We start from the raw sequence: 16,098 nt of genomic DNA, 5'->3' as shown, positions 1-16,098 counted from the left end.
AATTTTAAAGGAGAGTAAACCCTTAAGTTTGTTTTTTATATAAACGAATCATAATAACGAGGCATTCATTTTTATTAAATGTGTATACATATATATATATATATAATAAATAAGTAAAAGTACAATACAAAGTTTTTAAATAATATTATTTATCAAAGAGAAAGAATATTCTTTCGAAATTAAAAAGCACGGACAAAATCGATTAATTCGAACATATAATTAAAATATTTATGAAGATATAGATATTTCGCGAAGGATATTCGTATTTAATATAATGAACTAGATTTAAGAACAGCACGAATCACTACGACAAAGATTTTCTCGCAACTTATTCTCGCTGGATCAAACTCTAACGACGCTCGGCCGACCGTCTTGGTGCAATTATAGCGCATTAGTCGCCTACAATTTAATCTGAAAATGTAGGGCGCGCGAAGAAGGCTTGGATCCGTTCCCAAAGGGAGTCGTCGAAATTGGAATAAAGAGAAAAAGACCGAGAAGGAACGAGGGTTTCTCGAAAATTACTTTAAGAATAGTTTTATCGAAGTAAGCTATCTGGAAGATTACATGTTTGACGTTTTAAAAAATATGTTTTTGTCTTGTAAAAAGAAAGAAAAAAAAAAAATTATGAAATGAAAAGGAAAGAAAAACAATCGATCGAAAACAAAGGGCTAGTCCCTATCGCAACTGAAAAAGTTTGAGGTAAGGAAACAAAAAGGATATTACGAAGTATTCGATACGATTTTTATCTTTCTGATGGGAACCATTTTGGGTTCGGTTTGGGTTAGAAAAAGAAGAAAAATTGATGATGAATATATGTATATAAATTATTACTTTGCGTATTTTGGTCTACTCGATAAGTTTTCTCTGTTTGCATTAGAATATTCGAAGAAAACAGTCGTACATTTCTCGAAGTTAATCCTCCCTCGCTAAATCTCGAAGCTTTCTTTTACCCACTCGAATCCTCTAGACGATTTAACTTTCTATTATATTTCACTGTTTCGTCAGGGACTTTTCATTTTCGAAATGGCTAGTCGAAATCTTGGTGTTTCTAACATCAAACTTAATCCTAGCATATTTCTTGGTGCACTTCCATTTTCGAAAGTCAAAGACCTTTTGAAACTTACCCCCATACCGATCCCCACCCTTTTCCCTTTCTACGACTCGTTGTAACTTTGATTTGATTCGAATTAGTCTTTAAACTTTGTCAATTTGACGGATGCATTGAAGTAACAATAGAAATTAATTGTTTCGCATTTCGTGATTCACTTATTTATTGATAGAGCAAAACTTTTAATAGCATAAATAAAAATAGATTAACTCTTCAATTGGATGATATATATATATATATATATGTACATATATATATAGATATATATTTACATTAATATAAACGTGCATTTCGTATATCGTATATACGTACGAAATATTTCAATGTAAAATTCTATAGAATATCAATTCTCAAAGATTATTGATAGCAAGACTATCATAACAGTTATTTGAATTACGTGATAAAAGTTATTATAAATCGATTTAAACCTTTCGCAGCAACATTTTCTCAGCGCGATATCAACGAGTGAAATAGAAAAGAAAAAAGAAAGAGTAAACAATATTGTCTACTTGTATACACATTACCGTATTCTTCGACGTTACTATCGTTATCGTTGGGTTTGTCAATAGAAGAAAGAAAAAAAAGGAAAAAAAAAAAATAGAAAGGGGAAAGAAAGCATTGATGCAATATTTTCTGATCAATGATAAAATATTAAACATTTTCATTCAAATTGACAATTCACTGTAATTTATTACCGACCAGCGACAATTATGGGCAAGCGAGAAAAAGATAAAGCTACGAAAAATGCAAATGTATTAACAATATTTTCAATGACGTTAATAGCAGATGAATATCAGCGCTGAAATAGTTGTCCCTTTTTTTTCTCTCTCTCTCTCTCTCTCTCTCTCTCTCTCTCTGATTTATGCTAATTTTATTATCAGCAGGATTTTACAGAAATTCCCAATTGTCCCAAAGCTTTTGTCACTAAATTCGACTCATCGGCTTTTTCTCACGATATTTAAAACAAAATTTTCCAAAATTATCAACACAAATACCGTTGTTTATCGTCAATTTTTTTTTTTCAATCTTCTTGAAATATTTACGTATATGACGTACGTTAATAGATACACGACGAATGTCAAGAGGAATAATTTATGAGAGAGTTAGAAAGTTCTAGGGAATCGTATAATATTTACATAAATGCACACCACCTGAAGTAGTATTAAAATTTTATTACAATATATTTCTACGATGAGAAATGTTTCGGAACAATCAGGGGAAGAAATATAGAGTAAATTTTAGTGGTAGGGAGCGGTGGTAATATCAGAGTTCCTTTTTACGAAAATGTCTACATCGATATAAGAAGGTGCATTCGTCCCGAATTGGTTCGACCCCATCCCTCTCCCTTTTTCTTTATATATATATAATATGTAGCACTGATATATATATATATATATATATATATATATGCAGGACTGATATACATATATAATATGTATATGCATATATATATATATGTATATATTATACAACGTTATATGTATATATTTATTATATATATGCACATATGTGTATACATAAATATACATATATATTTACAACGTTGCGTTTGCTTAGACATGGGTAGAAGGGATGGATACATCCAGGAAGGGTGGCGCGTTCGTCGTTACTTCGATTCTGCAGCACAGGAAAGGCCGACTGAAGCGAGTACTTGATGGTAAAGGGGTAGAAGGGATCGAAAGAGGATGGAATGGGCTTTCTGCCAAGAAGCATTGAGATCTATACTGCCTGCCACTCGCCACTCCCTCTTCTTTCTTCTCTTTTCTTTTCGAACATTTGACGTCAACTCTACTTCGTCGCGTTGGTGTGAGAGAGGCCGTGGGATAGGAGTAGAAGATGGCCGAGGGAGAGGGAGAATATCAGGGAGAAAAAGAGAAAGAGAGAGTAAGGGAAGATATATAGTTGAGAAGATACGGAAAGAGGAAAACAAAGGATAAACAGGAACAAGCACTTCATACGATTCCGGAAATATCTTAAAGGCCTATGCGATTTCATACGAATGATTTTGATACTCAATTTTTAAATCGCATTAAAACACTTTATATTGAATTGGAAGCGTGCGATCCATTTGATGAAATCGAAGACAGATAGGAGATAGAAATTAAAGAGGCGATGATTTTATTTTATAAGAGAAAAATACTTCTGAACATTAATTTTGAATATATTCAAAAATATTATATACATATAATATGCTTTAAAGTTTAAATTATTCATCTATATTATAAAGTATATAAAAATATATTAAAATATATTAATTTATAATATAAAATGCATTTCGTTTAAAAGTTCCAAAAATTAAATTATTAATGTTAATTTATAATACGTTTCATTTAATAACATAGTAACATTTAAACGAAATTAATCTAATAAAAACTCAAAAATATTTTTATATTAATTTTTATTTTCCTAGAGAAGCTCCAAATAAATTCCTCAAAAATTCTAAAAAGTTAGAACGAGGATGAGGATATTTCTATAACGGGTTATTATTTCGTTTACCAGCTTATTATCGGAAAATCGAATTATACTTTCGTTAAACGAACGATCGTTACTCCTCTGATAAAATTATCATTTGTTCGTGAAGATATGAAGGAGTTAAGAAGAAGAAAGATTAGCCAGCTTATCTAACTCATTCAAACAAATCGAAAACAAGATTTTGATCCGAACTTTGTGACAATTTGAAATACTATTTAAGAGGATAAAAATAATTGGAAATTATCTCTATAATTATTAAACTTTCTTCTTTGTTAAAATTAAATGATATCAAGATTGACGTTATCATTGTATAATATGATATATATATACACATAAAAGGGATTCAATTATATTATTTCCATTTTCCAACAAATATTTATAGGGAATAGTTTTATGTCGTTGAATTTTCTCAAGCAAATTTATATTTAAAACATTTTATACAAAACATTTTATAAAAAATCCTATTTGATTTTTTGAATAGAATGTTATATCAGAATATGTGAGGACAAGTCATTAGCGGATAAAAATAATTAACGACAGATTTACTACATAATTATTATAGGCGGAAAAATTATTTTGTTGACGTATCTCGATGAGAAAAAAATAAAAGAGGAAGAGAGATAAAATGAAAAAATTGGACGAGAAAACGAGTGATTTTTTCGTACACAATAACGAAAGAGAATAAAATAGAAGAATCCTAGCTTTTTAATAGAGCCAATAGGGAAAGATCGGATAGACATCTTTATCCTCGTATACGTAGATATGCGTATACGATGGAAAGGGAAATAGTGAGGAAAAAGAACAAGATGATGATAAAAAAAGAGGAATTGTTCGAAGATGGAAGTCTGTAAAAAGAGAGAAAGAGAGGGAAGATGAGAAAAAGTATTGAGAAAAGCCGCTTATGCTGCGAGTCGGGAGGACACGAAAAGAACAAAGAGAAAGACGGAAGGAAAACGTACACGATAGAAAAGGAGAAAAAGAGAGGGGACGAGAGAGAGAAAGAGAGAGAGAGGGAGAGAGAGGGAAAAAGAGAAAATAGAGATATAGGAAGACGGAAAAAGAGGAAACAGGGAATGATAAAAAAGGAAAGATAGGCAGAGAGAAACACTGGAGAAGAACGCGTGTTCTCATGCAAAATCTCATTCCCCTTGGACAGACCAAGGAAAGAATGAGAATTATCTTACTGTAAACATTTTCTTCGGAAAATAACACTCGTTCTGAATTATTCTCATATTATTTTCTTATAGATGTTTGGTTTAACAGGGTCAATCCGAGTTTAATCTTTTCATATACTATTCAATGAAACATTCTATCGAATAATAAATCAATTATTGACTATATAATGGATCAGAGTGGATTTTGCGCATTTAGAATTTTAATAGTCAGACTGATTTTATTTAAAATAAGAGTTTAAATATGATATATTCAATCCCTTTATTGTTCGCCGTAAAATTATTAACTCGTCTCTTTATATTTATAGATTGTCTATAATTATTTAGTTAATATTACGCCTGAAAATATATCTCGCGTTCATACCAACGTGATGAATATATTGCCTACAATAAGGAGCTAGAAGAAAGTGTCTTGCTGATAGATGGCACTCAACACAACATTATCGAACGTATGGAGTGTAACATGTTGCCAGGCGCGATACTTAATTTTTGTACATATAATAATTATTTAATATAATTTAATATAATTATTACTATTATTTCGAATAATAAAACGCACAATTCAGGATCTAATTAATAAACTAAAAATGAGTTTGTTCGAACGAATTATAATTTGAAGTAAATAATTTGAAAAATATCATTTCCAGTAGAAAATTTCTTCAGCTATCGATTTAATCTGCTCCTACTACGATAAAGTGTAATACCCTCAAGACTTCGAGCAAGTAGAATTATCAACGAATTACTCTTAATGGTAACACGCACAGTTAAGATATCTTCTACGGGTTCCTCATCATCACCTTTATTATCATCATCATTCTCCTTCTCATCCTATTATTATAGTGATGTGTCGTAGTTAGTATCTATTACAAAGACACGTGGTACGCATTGTATTCGTTCCAATTACAAGAGATTTAATGGAAACTACTACCATGACTCGTGTAACAATGAATTAAGCTCGATGTGCTTACGGTTAGATCGTCTACTATTGAAACAATAGATGTCATTCTTGAGATAATTTTGAATAACGATATAATGAAAAAATTATTATCAGCTGGAACGGGCAAATTTTTGTTTGATATTGCATCGGAAACATTTTTATCGTCGTAATCATGTTTTATCACGAAAATAAATCGACCGATCCATACTGAAAGTACTTATTTCGCTTTTTCCGAAGTGACAAAGGCGATATATTATGAAATGGGATGGGATGGGAGGAGAGAAAAGGGTTGAAATGTGAGCAGGATGTACTTTTAGAAAACAAAAAAAAGGTATCTCGCGTCAGCCGAAATCGAAGTCGGATTTTCGGATTTATGTTCCAACGCGATGCATTTTCGCGACGATGCCAACGGGACAAGCGGGATGATATTATTATGCCCCAGTTTCGATTTGCTCCGCACAATATCGTGAGTAGAAATATCATCGGCGATCAGATAATAGAGACGATATAGATCACTTTTATTCTTTTTCGAATTTTTTTTTTTTTTTAATTTTATTTAATTTTATTTTATATTACATTTGTTATCATTCCGTGATATCCTTTTATACGTATATTATTTTGCAAATAATTTCGATGAAAAATTTTTCGACGATAGAAAAAAATTAAAAAAAAATTGAAGAGAGAGAGAGAGAGAGAGAGAGAGAAAGAGGAAATTCCTTTCTATGTTGACAATGGACTTCTCTCTTTAAAGACTCGCAACGGGCGTAATTCCGTTCGAAAAAATGAATCAACGTTTTATATCATTCATTGTAGAGTTCATAAAGTTTGACCATAACGGAAGGACGGACGACTATTTTTTGCGAACGCTCTCGACGTAATTGGAGAAAATAGGTAGAACGACGAAGAGGAACAATACAATGGATGCAGTACCCGGTTTATGGAAGGGTTTTTCAATAAGAGTAAGAGGAAGAAGAAATATGGAAAAAACGAATGAACGAGAAAATACTATGCTCGTTAGGCTTTCGAGCGAATGGACAACAAACCAAATAAATCAACGAATGCATTTATCGTGCTAAAATGGTTTTAACTTAATCATTTTTATGCAACTTTTCGATGAGGTCAACTCCTGCCAACTTCATGGAAATTTCAACTTCCTTCGGTTGCTGTTGCCAACTCCGTTCAAAAGCTAGTGAAAACTTGATGCAAAAAGGAACTATTCTTTGGCAACCGAATTTTCCCTGTCAACGACTACACAAAGACAGGCAGAGAGAGAGAGAGAGAGAGAGAGAGAGAGAGAGAGAGAAAGAGACAATGAAACGATAAGATGAATCCTTGACCGAGGAAACGGTCGAGACAAAACCGGAAAGATAAAGAAGGATAAGTATTATATAAATGCTGCTGTAATATTGAAAGAAAGTCAGAAGCAGACATTGGGAGCTTTTCTATTCTTGCATTGCGAGTTCGGGAAAATTAATTAATTTCAACAAGTCAGCTCGACAGTCAATTATTTAAGACGCCGAGTATTTTCTTTGTTTAATGTAAAATTCTTATTTCGAAGAAATTCGAATTGTTCAATCAACCTTAATAACACTAATTATCAATCTTATTCATATATGAAAATTTAAGATCGAGATATAGCGAAAACTTTTTTGATATTTTATTTTGAAAAAGTTTCATTACATCTCGAACCATATAACATATTACAAAACTTGCTTGAGAAAATTTTATTTTTCTATATTCACGTAATTTACAAGCAATTTATTTTCATATGGAAGAGTCTACTATAAATTGAAAATACTTTGGTGAATGTAATAAAGTAAAAAGAAATTAAAGTACGATTACGTAAAATTATGAACTCCTTTTCTCCCTAAAAAAAAAAAAAAAAAATAAAAAAAAAAAAAAACAAAAAAAAAAAAAGAAAAAGAAACTCTCCTTTCCTCGGATACTTTTATCCAATAATGTATATTATAAAATAACTACTAGAAACAAAAGGGAGAAAAACAGTTGATAAAAAAATAAATTTCTATATATTTTCAATTTCCGCATGATCCAAGCAATCGGTAAACGTATTTCTAACTAAATCCTTTTTTGGATCCCATTCTATTTCTCCATTCATTTCTACTACTTGGATCTTTTCTATCTCTTTCGCTTGTATATAATATATATTGGTTGTTACACGTCTCAAAACAAAATTAAATGTCATATGGATGACGAAAGAGATATGATGCCAAGGTGAAATCTTAAGATAATATCGGAGTCTTTACAACAAAGCGAATAATGTTGGTTAGATAGATAGATAGATAGATAGAGAGAGAGAGAGAGAGAGAGAGAGCGTGATTAATTGCTCGATTCTCCCAAAACGCTGACTAAAGGCCTATATCCACGTCCACGGATTGGCACGTTGAGATGAAGTAAAGGGGTGAGAGAGAAGTTGCCTTCAAATCATATCTCTTCTCACTCTCTCTCTCTCTCTCTCTCTCACATACACACACACGCAAACATATAAACGTATACCAATTTTCGACTCTCCTTTTTTTACTTTCTCGAGCTTCTCACTCTCTCCTCTCGTTGCGAAATTAATAACGGTAACGCGAATGAAAGGAGAGCTTAAGGAGCTCCCTTTCGTCGGCTTTTTTCTTTCACCCTTTCTTCCTCTGTTTCCTTTTTTTGTCCTTTTTTTCTTTTAACCCTCACACACTTCGATCAGAGATATCTTTGAACGACGGTGATGCTGCTAGTACCGTCGAGGTCTTCGATTCCCCGAAGACTCGTCATCTGTCACTGAAGCGTGTCAGCGATTTCTGAAGAGAAATGTAATACGAAGTCTCTAATTCGACCATCTCTCGACAGGACATTGAGTAAAGATCTTTATATTTTTTAATACATACATATATGTGTGTGTGTGTGTGTGCGCGCGCGCGTGTGTGTACGTGCATAATATACATGTTTTCTTCAAAAGTAAAATTCATGACATATTGCTTTGCATCTTTTGACGCAATTTATAACATTTGACATTGCATTTACAACAACGTCAGAGTGTAAATCAATCGTCTAAATAATTTCATAAAAGGAAGAAAATAAAAGGAGAAGGAAATTTTTGGAATCTTTTCCTATTTATCTAAGCTTTAGATTTCGATTAAAACGGAAGCAAAGGAATCGCGAGAGAACATCGATCGATATTGATGAAATATCGAATATAATTTCGTACCGATGACTTCCCATACCCCACCCCATCCTCCTTCCTTCCTCATCCTGTAATACTGTTTTATTCTTTATCGAATTCTTTTTCATCGAGCGCAAACGAAGCGGCAATTTTTTATTTGATTTCTTCTTCCTCGATTATACTGGTGCGAAAAAGTGATGTTGGAGGGGGATGGGATAGAATGGGAAGAGGGTTGACGGAAGCTATGAGCTCGTAATATACCTGATGTTTGTTTCGAGGTACGAGAACGAGAGTCGTTAAATCAACAAAAGTGGAAGAAAAAAAAAAGAAAAAAAAGAAAAAAAAGAAAAAAAAGAAAAAAAATAAATAAAAGCCACCAAGCACTTGTTTCGCATTATTTTTCATTTTTCTTTTTCACATTTTTTTCTTCTCCTCTTTTTTCCCCTTTCTTACGCTTCTTTCTTGTCTCTCATTCTAACCCTTTTTTTTTCTTACTCATTCCTTCATTCAGAGACTGAAAAATTAACAAAATTTTTTTGGAAGAGATCCCTTCAATTTTTCTTGGCCTTTCGATTAAAAAAAAAAAAAAGAAAAAAAAAAGGAAAAAAAAGCTTTTCGTGCTTTTTCTTCGTGTATGCAATGATTTCGACGTAATAAATATTTGTAAAAGATTTTGTTAACAGGGGTGTTTTAATATTATAATAATTGGTAGATTATTACATATAAAACTAATTAACTTGCTAATTCTCGAAATCAGAAAGGTACTTATACGCTTGCTTGCTTGCTCCTATTTTATCGTCGTAATAAACGACTTTAATTAAGACGAGTCTTCGGTTAGAACGAACGATCAATGAACGGCCTTTGAGAATAACTTCTCTTCTAAGTCAGATTTGAACAAGTACTACTTACAACAATTCCCAAAGTAAATTTATTTAGTATTAAATTAAAAGATTTGCAATTTCCTTCCTATTTAAATTCAAGTGGTCGGATAAAATCATTCATAAAATAATTACATTTATTTCATTTCATAAAAAATGTTTGTCAATTTTATTAATGATAATAAATGTATTATATTCAAAATAAAAGAAATTCATTAAACTTTTGATGTACTGTAAATATTATTTTTGTAAATGAGATGATTGAACTCGAAGATGGTATAGACAGTGTGAGTCTGATAAAAGCCATTACGTACACTCTCTCTCTCTCTCTCTCTCTCTCTTTCTCTCTTTCTTCTTCTTTTTCTTCTATGCTTCTCTTTCTATATTTGTCTGACTCGTTCAACGCGCCACGTTATACCGAGGTGTCGACGATGAGTGGAATTTATGGTTGACTAGAAAAACGGCTTCTGGGAGAAGGTTTTGCAATAATAATGGCATTGCGGAAAAAGCATTTTTGATATGATATTAGTCCGAGAAAATGAAAAAGAAATTATCCCGAAAAAGACATGTTTTGTATTTTTAAAAATAATTTTCGAATCAATAACAAAATGTTATTGAATAATTATCGTTTTTCGTTAAATATGCTATAAGATTAATTCGTGTTGCTACAGAAAAAAGTATTTGAATTACACGACAAATTTATTTAAACATTCGTATAAAATATGCCTTATATTTGTATATAATATGTGGACTCCTGATATATTTAAATTGTATATAATCTCGTCATGTATTTTGTATGTATGTGTATATGAAGATACGGGTGTGTATGGATGTACGAAGGTATTTGTGCACGAATGTATGTAAAGATGAGGTAATGGACACTAAGGTACTTACGAAAGTGCGAACCTTATTTGAGATGAGTGTATGTGAGAAATTAGATAAAAGACTATTAGGACTGGTAGAGAAGCTAGAAAGTACATTTAAAAGTAGATTTTAAGAAAAATATTTCAAATAAAAAGAACATGTGTAGGGATTATTTTCCATAAATAAAAAGATCCGAGTAATCTTTATTGTCAAAGTAATTCCAAAGGTCTTAAATCCATCATTGACATTATTAAGGATTTATTAATATCAATAAAAGATTTTACATTAATAAACATTTACAAAAAGATAAAAGATTTTCTTTGCGCTTGAGAGCTATCAAATTGCAATAAAAAATTTAAAAATCTTTTCTATCGATACTCTAATCAACTAAATATGTTTTACGCGTATTAAAACGCATTTCCAGAGAGAGAGAAAGAAAGAGAGAGAAAGAGAGAGGGAGGAAGGGAAAGGAAATTTTATGAACGATTTAATCGCTAAAAGTTGCGTTATAAAATTTATAAAATACGAAGAAGAGCAAATGGAATATTATTTTGCTAATTTTATCCTCGAGACAAATTTTATAAAATCGCAGGTAGGATAAAATTAATTTTATTTTAAAATCTCGATCGATTATCGAGTTGTATATGGAGTACATATTTTTTAATGATCGCGATCGAGATAAATATGATTGCCAATGGAATTTTTATAAAATTTTATTTTTCTTCATAATTTTAAAAATAAATAATTTTTAGTCTTTTTCAAGTAAAGGAACGTAAGAAAAATTTCATTTAACATAGCAATGTCTGTATTAAAAATTGATATTATTATTTGTTAAAACATTTGCATTCTTACCTTGAGATAAAATTTAAATAAGACGAAAAAAAGAAGTCAAGGTAAAAATATTTAGTCTATCAATGTTTGCCAAGAAAATCGCGTGTGTTGACTGCGAAATGGACGTGGTCCCGTATAGTGCCAATAGACACCTGTTCGATGTATAAAATAAGCGAAGACAATAATAGAATAGAATTCGTAGCACGTGTACTTTCGAGCGTGTACCTAAGAACTTTAGTCGAGCACGATTAAACAGATTCCTTTATAGATAGTATACTTGTATCAATGACAGAAGTTCCTCGAACGAATTTAACTTTCTAAGGAATTTGATAAAATTTAATAACTTCCTTTAAATAACAGGAATAAACCGAAAATTAATGAATCAATTATTATTTATCGTACGTGTACTAATTAAAAATATTACTACGCGAATAATCCATTTACTCAAGCTATTCGATACGTCACGATAATTAAAATTGAAATTTACAATTAGTTTCTAATTCGCAATTAGCTTAGATCAAATGAAAATTGAGATATCTACGATGAATTTATTTTGTTGAAAAATTCGTAACATTTAAAATTGTATTGCCATTAAAATATACGACGTATTATTTTTCATAAATCGTTGATTAAATTCTGTCACGGTAGAAACCATTATTCTGAAAAAGGAATTATCGATCGATAAAATTTCTAGCGACCATAGACGAGACCGTAAAGAGAATCCGTATCATACCAGCTGCAGAGATCCTCATAATCGTTCTAAAGTAGATATATCTCTATATCATCTCGATACGACGTTTGAAGCTGTACTCGATATTAAATTGACAAAGTAGCGTCTACTTGCGATAAAGAAAATAAAGGATTTAGTCGAGTCGATGTCAACCCGACAATGCAAGAAAGGCACTTTCATTTCTCGCGTTGAACTTTCATCAAAAGTACCTTGACTCTCTCTTTCTATCTATCTATCTATCCATTCATCCATCCATCCATCCATCCATCCATCCATCCATCCATCCATCCATCTAGCTATCTATCTTTATCTTTTTACTTTTACCATCGTCGCAAGAAAATTGAATTCGCAGCGAAGAAGAGGAAGACGACCACCGTTCGAGAAGTTTCGTTTCCATCGATCTCACTGATTGCACAGACGACAATTTACTCGACGAATTCGTTGCTATCCCGTTCTTTATCGAACGTCGTTCGACGAATACAAAATTCAGCAGTGCTCACAAACGCACGCGCGCACTCACACATACACACGCGCGCGCGCATGCACCGAAGATATCTCTTTTTAGAAAGTATACCTAGTCTTGGACCAGTCATCGAAATTTGTCATAAATTGACGACGTTGAACTCAATCAACGAATAGTATTCACACCCCTTCCAAAAAGTTTTACCCTTAGGAACGTATCCCGTCCGTTTCTTTTATTTCAAAATCTACTCCCTTTGATCTTTTCTTATTGCGACTTCGTTTTTCTTTTTTCTTTTTCTTTTTTTGTTTCTTCGAATAATCATGAATTATCGAGATAAAGATAGAGAAAGGTTTCTTACCGACGAAAGATCATTTCTCGAATATATGTCGAATAATCGAGAGAACTCTGGAACTCTATCATCGATTTCCACTTTCTTTTTTTTTTTTCGATATAACTATAATGGCTCACGAATGGTCACAAAAACGAACTCTTACACTTCGACTCGAGAAATATTTCCTAATCGACTAAAGGCGTTCAACGTTAGCGAAGATGGAACTATTGGCTAATAGAAGTACCGTAGATAGTTATCGTGATTTTTACCGATCGTAAGTCTAAGTATATCGTCTGTCCGGTTAGAGAGAAAAGGAAAAAAAAAGAGAGAAAGAAATTCCGAAGAAATTTTTGCGCAGTGATAAAAGTTAGAAAACGTTAAGTTTGCTACTTTCTTCACGAAGTAGAGTGACCGGCTCCATGCTTGCGACTGAATAAACACTCGTCTCATGTCTCATTTTATCCCACCTTATCTTCGTCTCTTTCTCTTTCTCTCTCTCTCTCTCTCTCTCTCTCTCTCTGTGTGTGTGTCCTTTTCCAACTTATCTGAACATCCACGTATTTTGCAAGAGTCTACAGAGAGCTCGTATGAATCTCTAACAGACGTTTTTCTTGCACTCGTAAATGTTTCGATCGAAATATAGACAGAGAAATATAGATTTAGAAAGAAAGAAGGAAGAAAGTTTGTAGAATAAGCATTTGGTATATTCCCTTTCGTTGAGGAAAACAAAAGAGATAAAAGAGATGCTGAAGAGAGAGAGAGAGAGAGAGAAAGAGAGAGAGAAGAAAATAATGTAGTCTCTCTCTCTCTCTCTTTCTCTTTTGTCATATGCAATAGCTTCTAGAATGATTCGATGGAAATAACCCTTTCTAGTGTCTACTGTAAGCGAAAACGTACGAGCGACAATTTTGAACAACGTTGAGAGAGAAAGTCCTATGAAAAATTACCTCAAATAACAATTTCCTCATATTCTACTATCTCAATGTCTTATTCTCAATGTTCTTTATCAAAGTTGTCGTTTCTATTGAAATGTTCTCTTTCGATAAAAAAACAAAGCAAAGAAGTTTTTAAGTATCCCTTAAAATAAGTTCGATTTCAAACACATTCGTAGATATAATATTTTCTTCGAGAAACTTTATTAATTATAAATGTTAAATTCGATAAGAGTATAAATGTAAAAATTTTTTCTTCTTTTTCTTTTTCTATAATTTAAAGAAATTTTTAATATCCACGTGATGATCACGTAAATTCTAACTAAATAAAGTCTTGTATGAAATTTTATAATGACGATTTCAAATTTTATAATGACGAATTCCAAAAATTCGAATTGCTACGAATCGACTATTCGAAACTAGCCAAAATGATATACTATAACTTAAAATATCATTCCTAGGCAAGGAGGTAGTAGGCATTCGGTGTCACTATGTGCCACACAATTTCCCTTTTCCAAAATAGATATGTGCACTTACCGTTGGTCGTAGCAATGTGTGCATCATCGTTTCACGTTGCAGCTTCTTCGAGCAGAGAATATTAATCTTAAGGAAAGACAAGAGAACGATGGGCTATGCGTTTCTATCTCCGACCTAGGCTAAACTCAGACGAATACATATGTTACCCTCGCGATCATATATTTCGGAAAATATTCAAAGAATATATACCACGTATATCATTAATATTTCTTCCATCGTATTATATTAAATTATTCAAAAATCCTTATCATTATGATGGCTTTGCAACGTAATTACATACATCGAGAGCTTGGATTTTTTTAATAAAAAAAATCTTCAAATCTCATCAAGATTCGATTGAAAGTTTCCAGAAATAATCAGAAGAACGACCTTAAGAATTGTCAAGTGCTTCGATAAAATTAGTCACGACAAAATACAAACACGAACTACTCGTCGTAATTTCTTCGTCGCTCCTACTCGTCTTCTCGACATTATTTATAGCCTGTAATATCGAAATATCTGTTTTCGTGCATCCCTTTAGTCGTTATTATCCAAATGATCTATTATATTGGCAATCTCAAAAATCGATTGTATGCTATTTTACATACATATAAAAAAGAAAAAAAAAATGAAAAAAAGATGATAAATTTTCTATGGTCATCGAAATCGATTTGAAATACTAACGGGAAAGATGTATATAGATATATCCACGTACGTTGAATCTCTTAAACGATCAGTTAATAAATCTAAACTGTATTACAAGATAACGCTTTATTAGTCTCCAGATAATCCTTCATTCTTGTTTCGGCTTTCATGGAGATTTGTTTCTGCATACGGGTTATGCCATTATGGAAGTGAAAATCATGAATGGTCGAACGCTCATCATTCAAACGTAAAATCAGAAGGGATTAAACACTTTCTTTCCATCCCTTATCCTTTTAGTTTTCCTTTGGGTCAAAGATCGATGTATCTCTTGTTCAAGGCGATATATCGCAAAATTATCTTTCAGGTGAGGCTTGTTATCGTCATGGAAACTAGGCTTGGCCTTAGGTCACTCCTAGGTCAGAACCGAAGCTTTTGCTTCGTTGTTTCTATTGCACTTGTCTTGTCATCTTCCCTTGAATGGATTAAAGCCACATAACAGGTGTACGTTTACGTCATCTTACTTTCTTTTAAGAATTTCACTGAGATTTCCTATTGATTTTCTATCTTTCATATCATCTTTTCCTTTTCCATTAATCAATTTTTTGTGAAATTAAATAGATCCTTGAATCTCATTATTGTTCTATCATGGCTAAATTTTATCGAGAGATCGATTAATTCGTATTTATAATGTCAAATTAACTCAATACGAATCTCATTAATTAGTTAAGAAATCTCTTTAGATATATTCATAGTTTATTCGAACATATTCTTAACTTTGTTTCAATCCAAGGAATTTTATTAGAAGTACTTGAAATCGTATAAGATTCGAGGACTACTGTCCGAAAAGTTAGACCAATAAATTTTCCCGAAAAACTTTTCATCGAAAATGATCTTTAATTTTCCTCTCTTATGAATCGTATTAATTTGATAATTCGAGAGGAAAAAGAGCGGAGATGTGGGATATTTCGGAAATTTAATGAGATAAAAATTATTATTATATTAATTTCTTTATCCACGTTCACGACGATATATTTTGGATTTTCTCGGGAAAACTAG

General features: G+C 31.9%; 1 protein-coding gene across 6 annotated transcripts in view; it reads right to left on the bottom strand.

Annotated features, from left to right (window-relative positions):
• Positions 1–16,098, bottom strand: part of LOC118446885 (inactive dipeptidyl peptidase 10) — an 83,696-nt gene that overhangs the window by 36,234 nt on the left and 31,364 nt on the right. For 2 of the 6 annotated variants that reach the window (XM_085655687.1, XM_085655689.1), the window contains exon 1: positions 12,977–13,354. The exons of the other annotated variants lie outside the window; for them this stretch is intronic. The gene's annotated coding sequence lies outside the window, so the exon portion shown is untranslated. Of the gene's footprint in view, positions 1–12,976; positions 13,355–16,098 lie in introns of those variants that run through there. 6 annotated transcript variants of the gene reach the window in all.

The sequence above is a fragment of the Vespa mandarinia genome, chromosome 3, assembly GCF_050613455.1.
Source record: "Vespa mandarinia isolate Hongniang chromosome 3, ASM5061345v1, whole genome shotgun sequence".
NCBI lineage: Eukaryota > Metazoa > Arthropoda > Insecta > Hymenoptera > Vespidae > Vespa > Vespa mandarinia.
The sequence above is the reverse complement of the archived record's forward strand: the minus strand, read 5'-3'. Positions and strand labels throughout refer to the sequence as shown.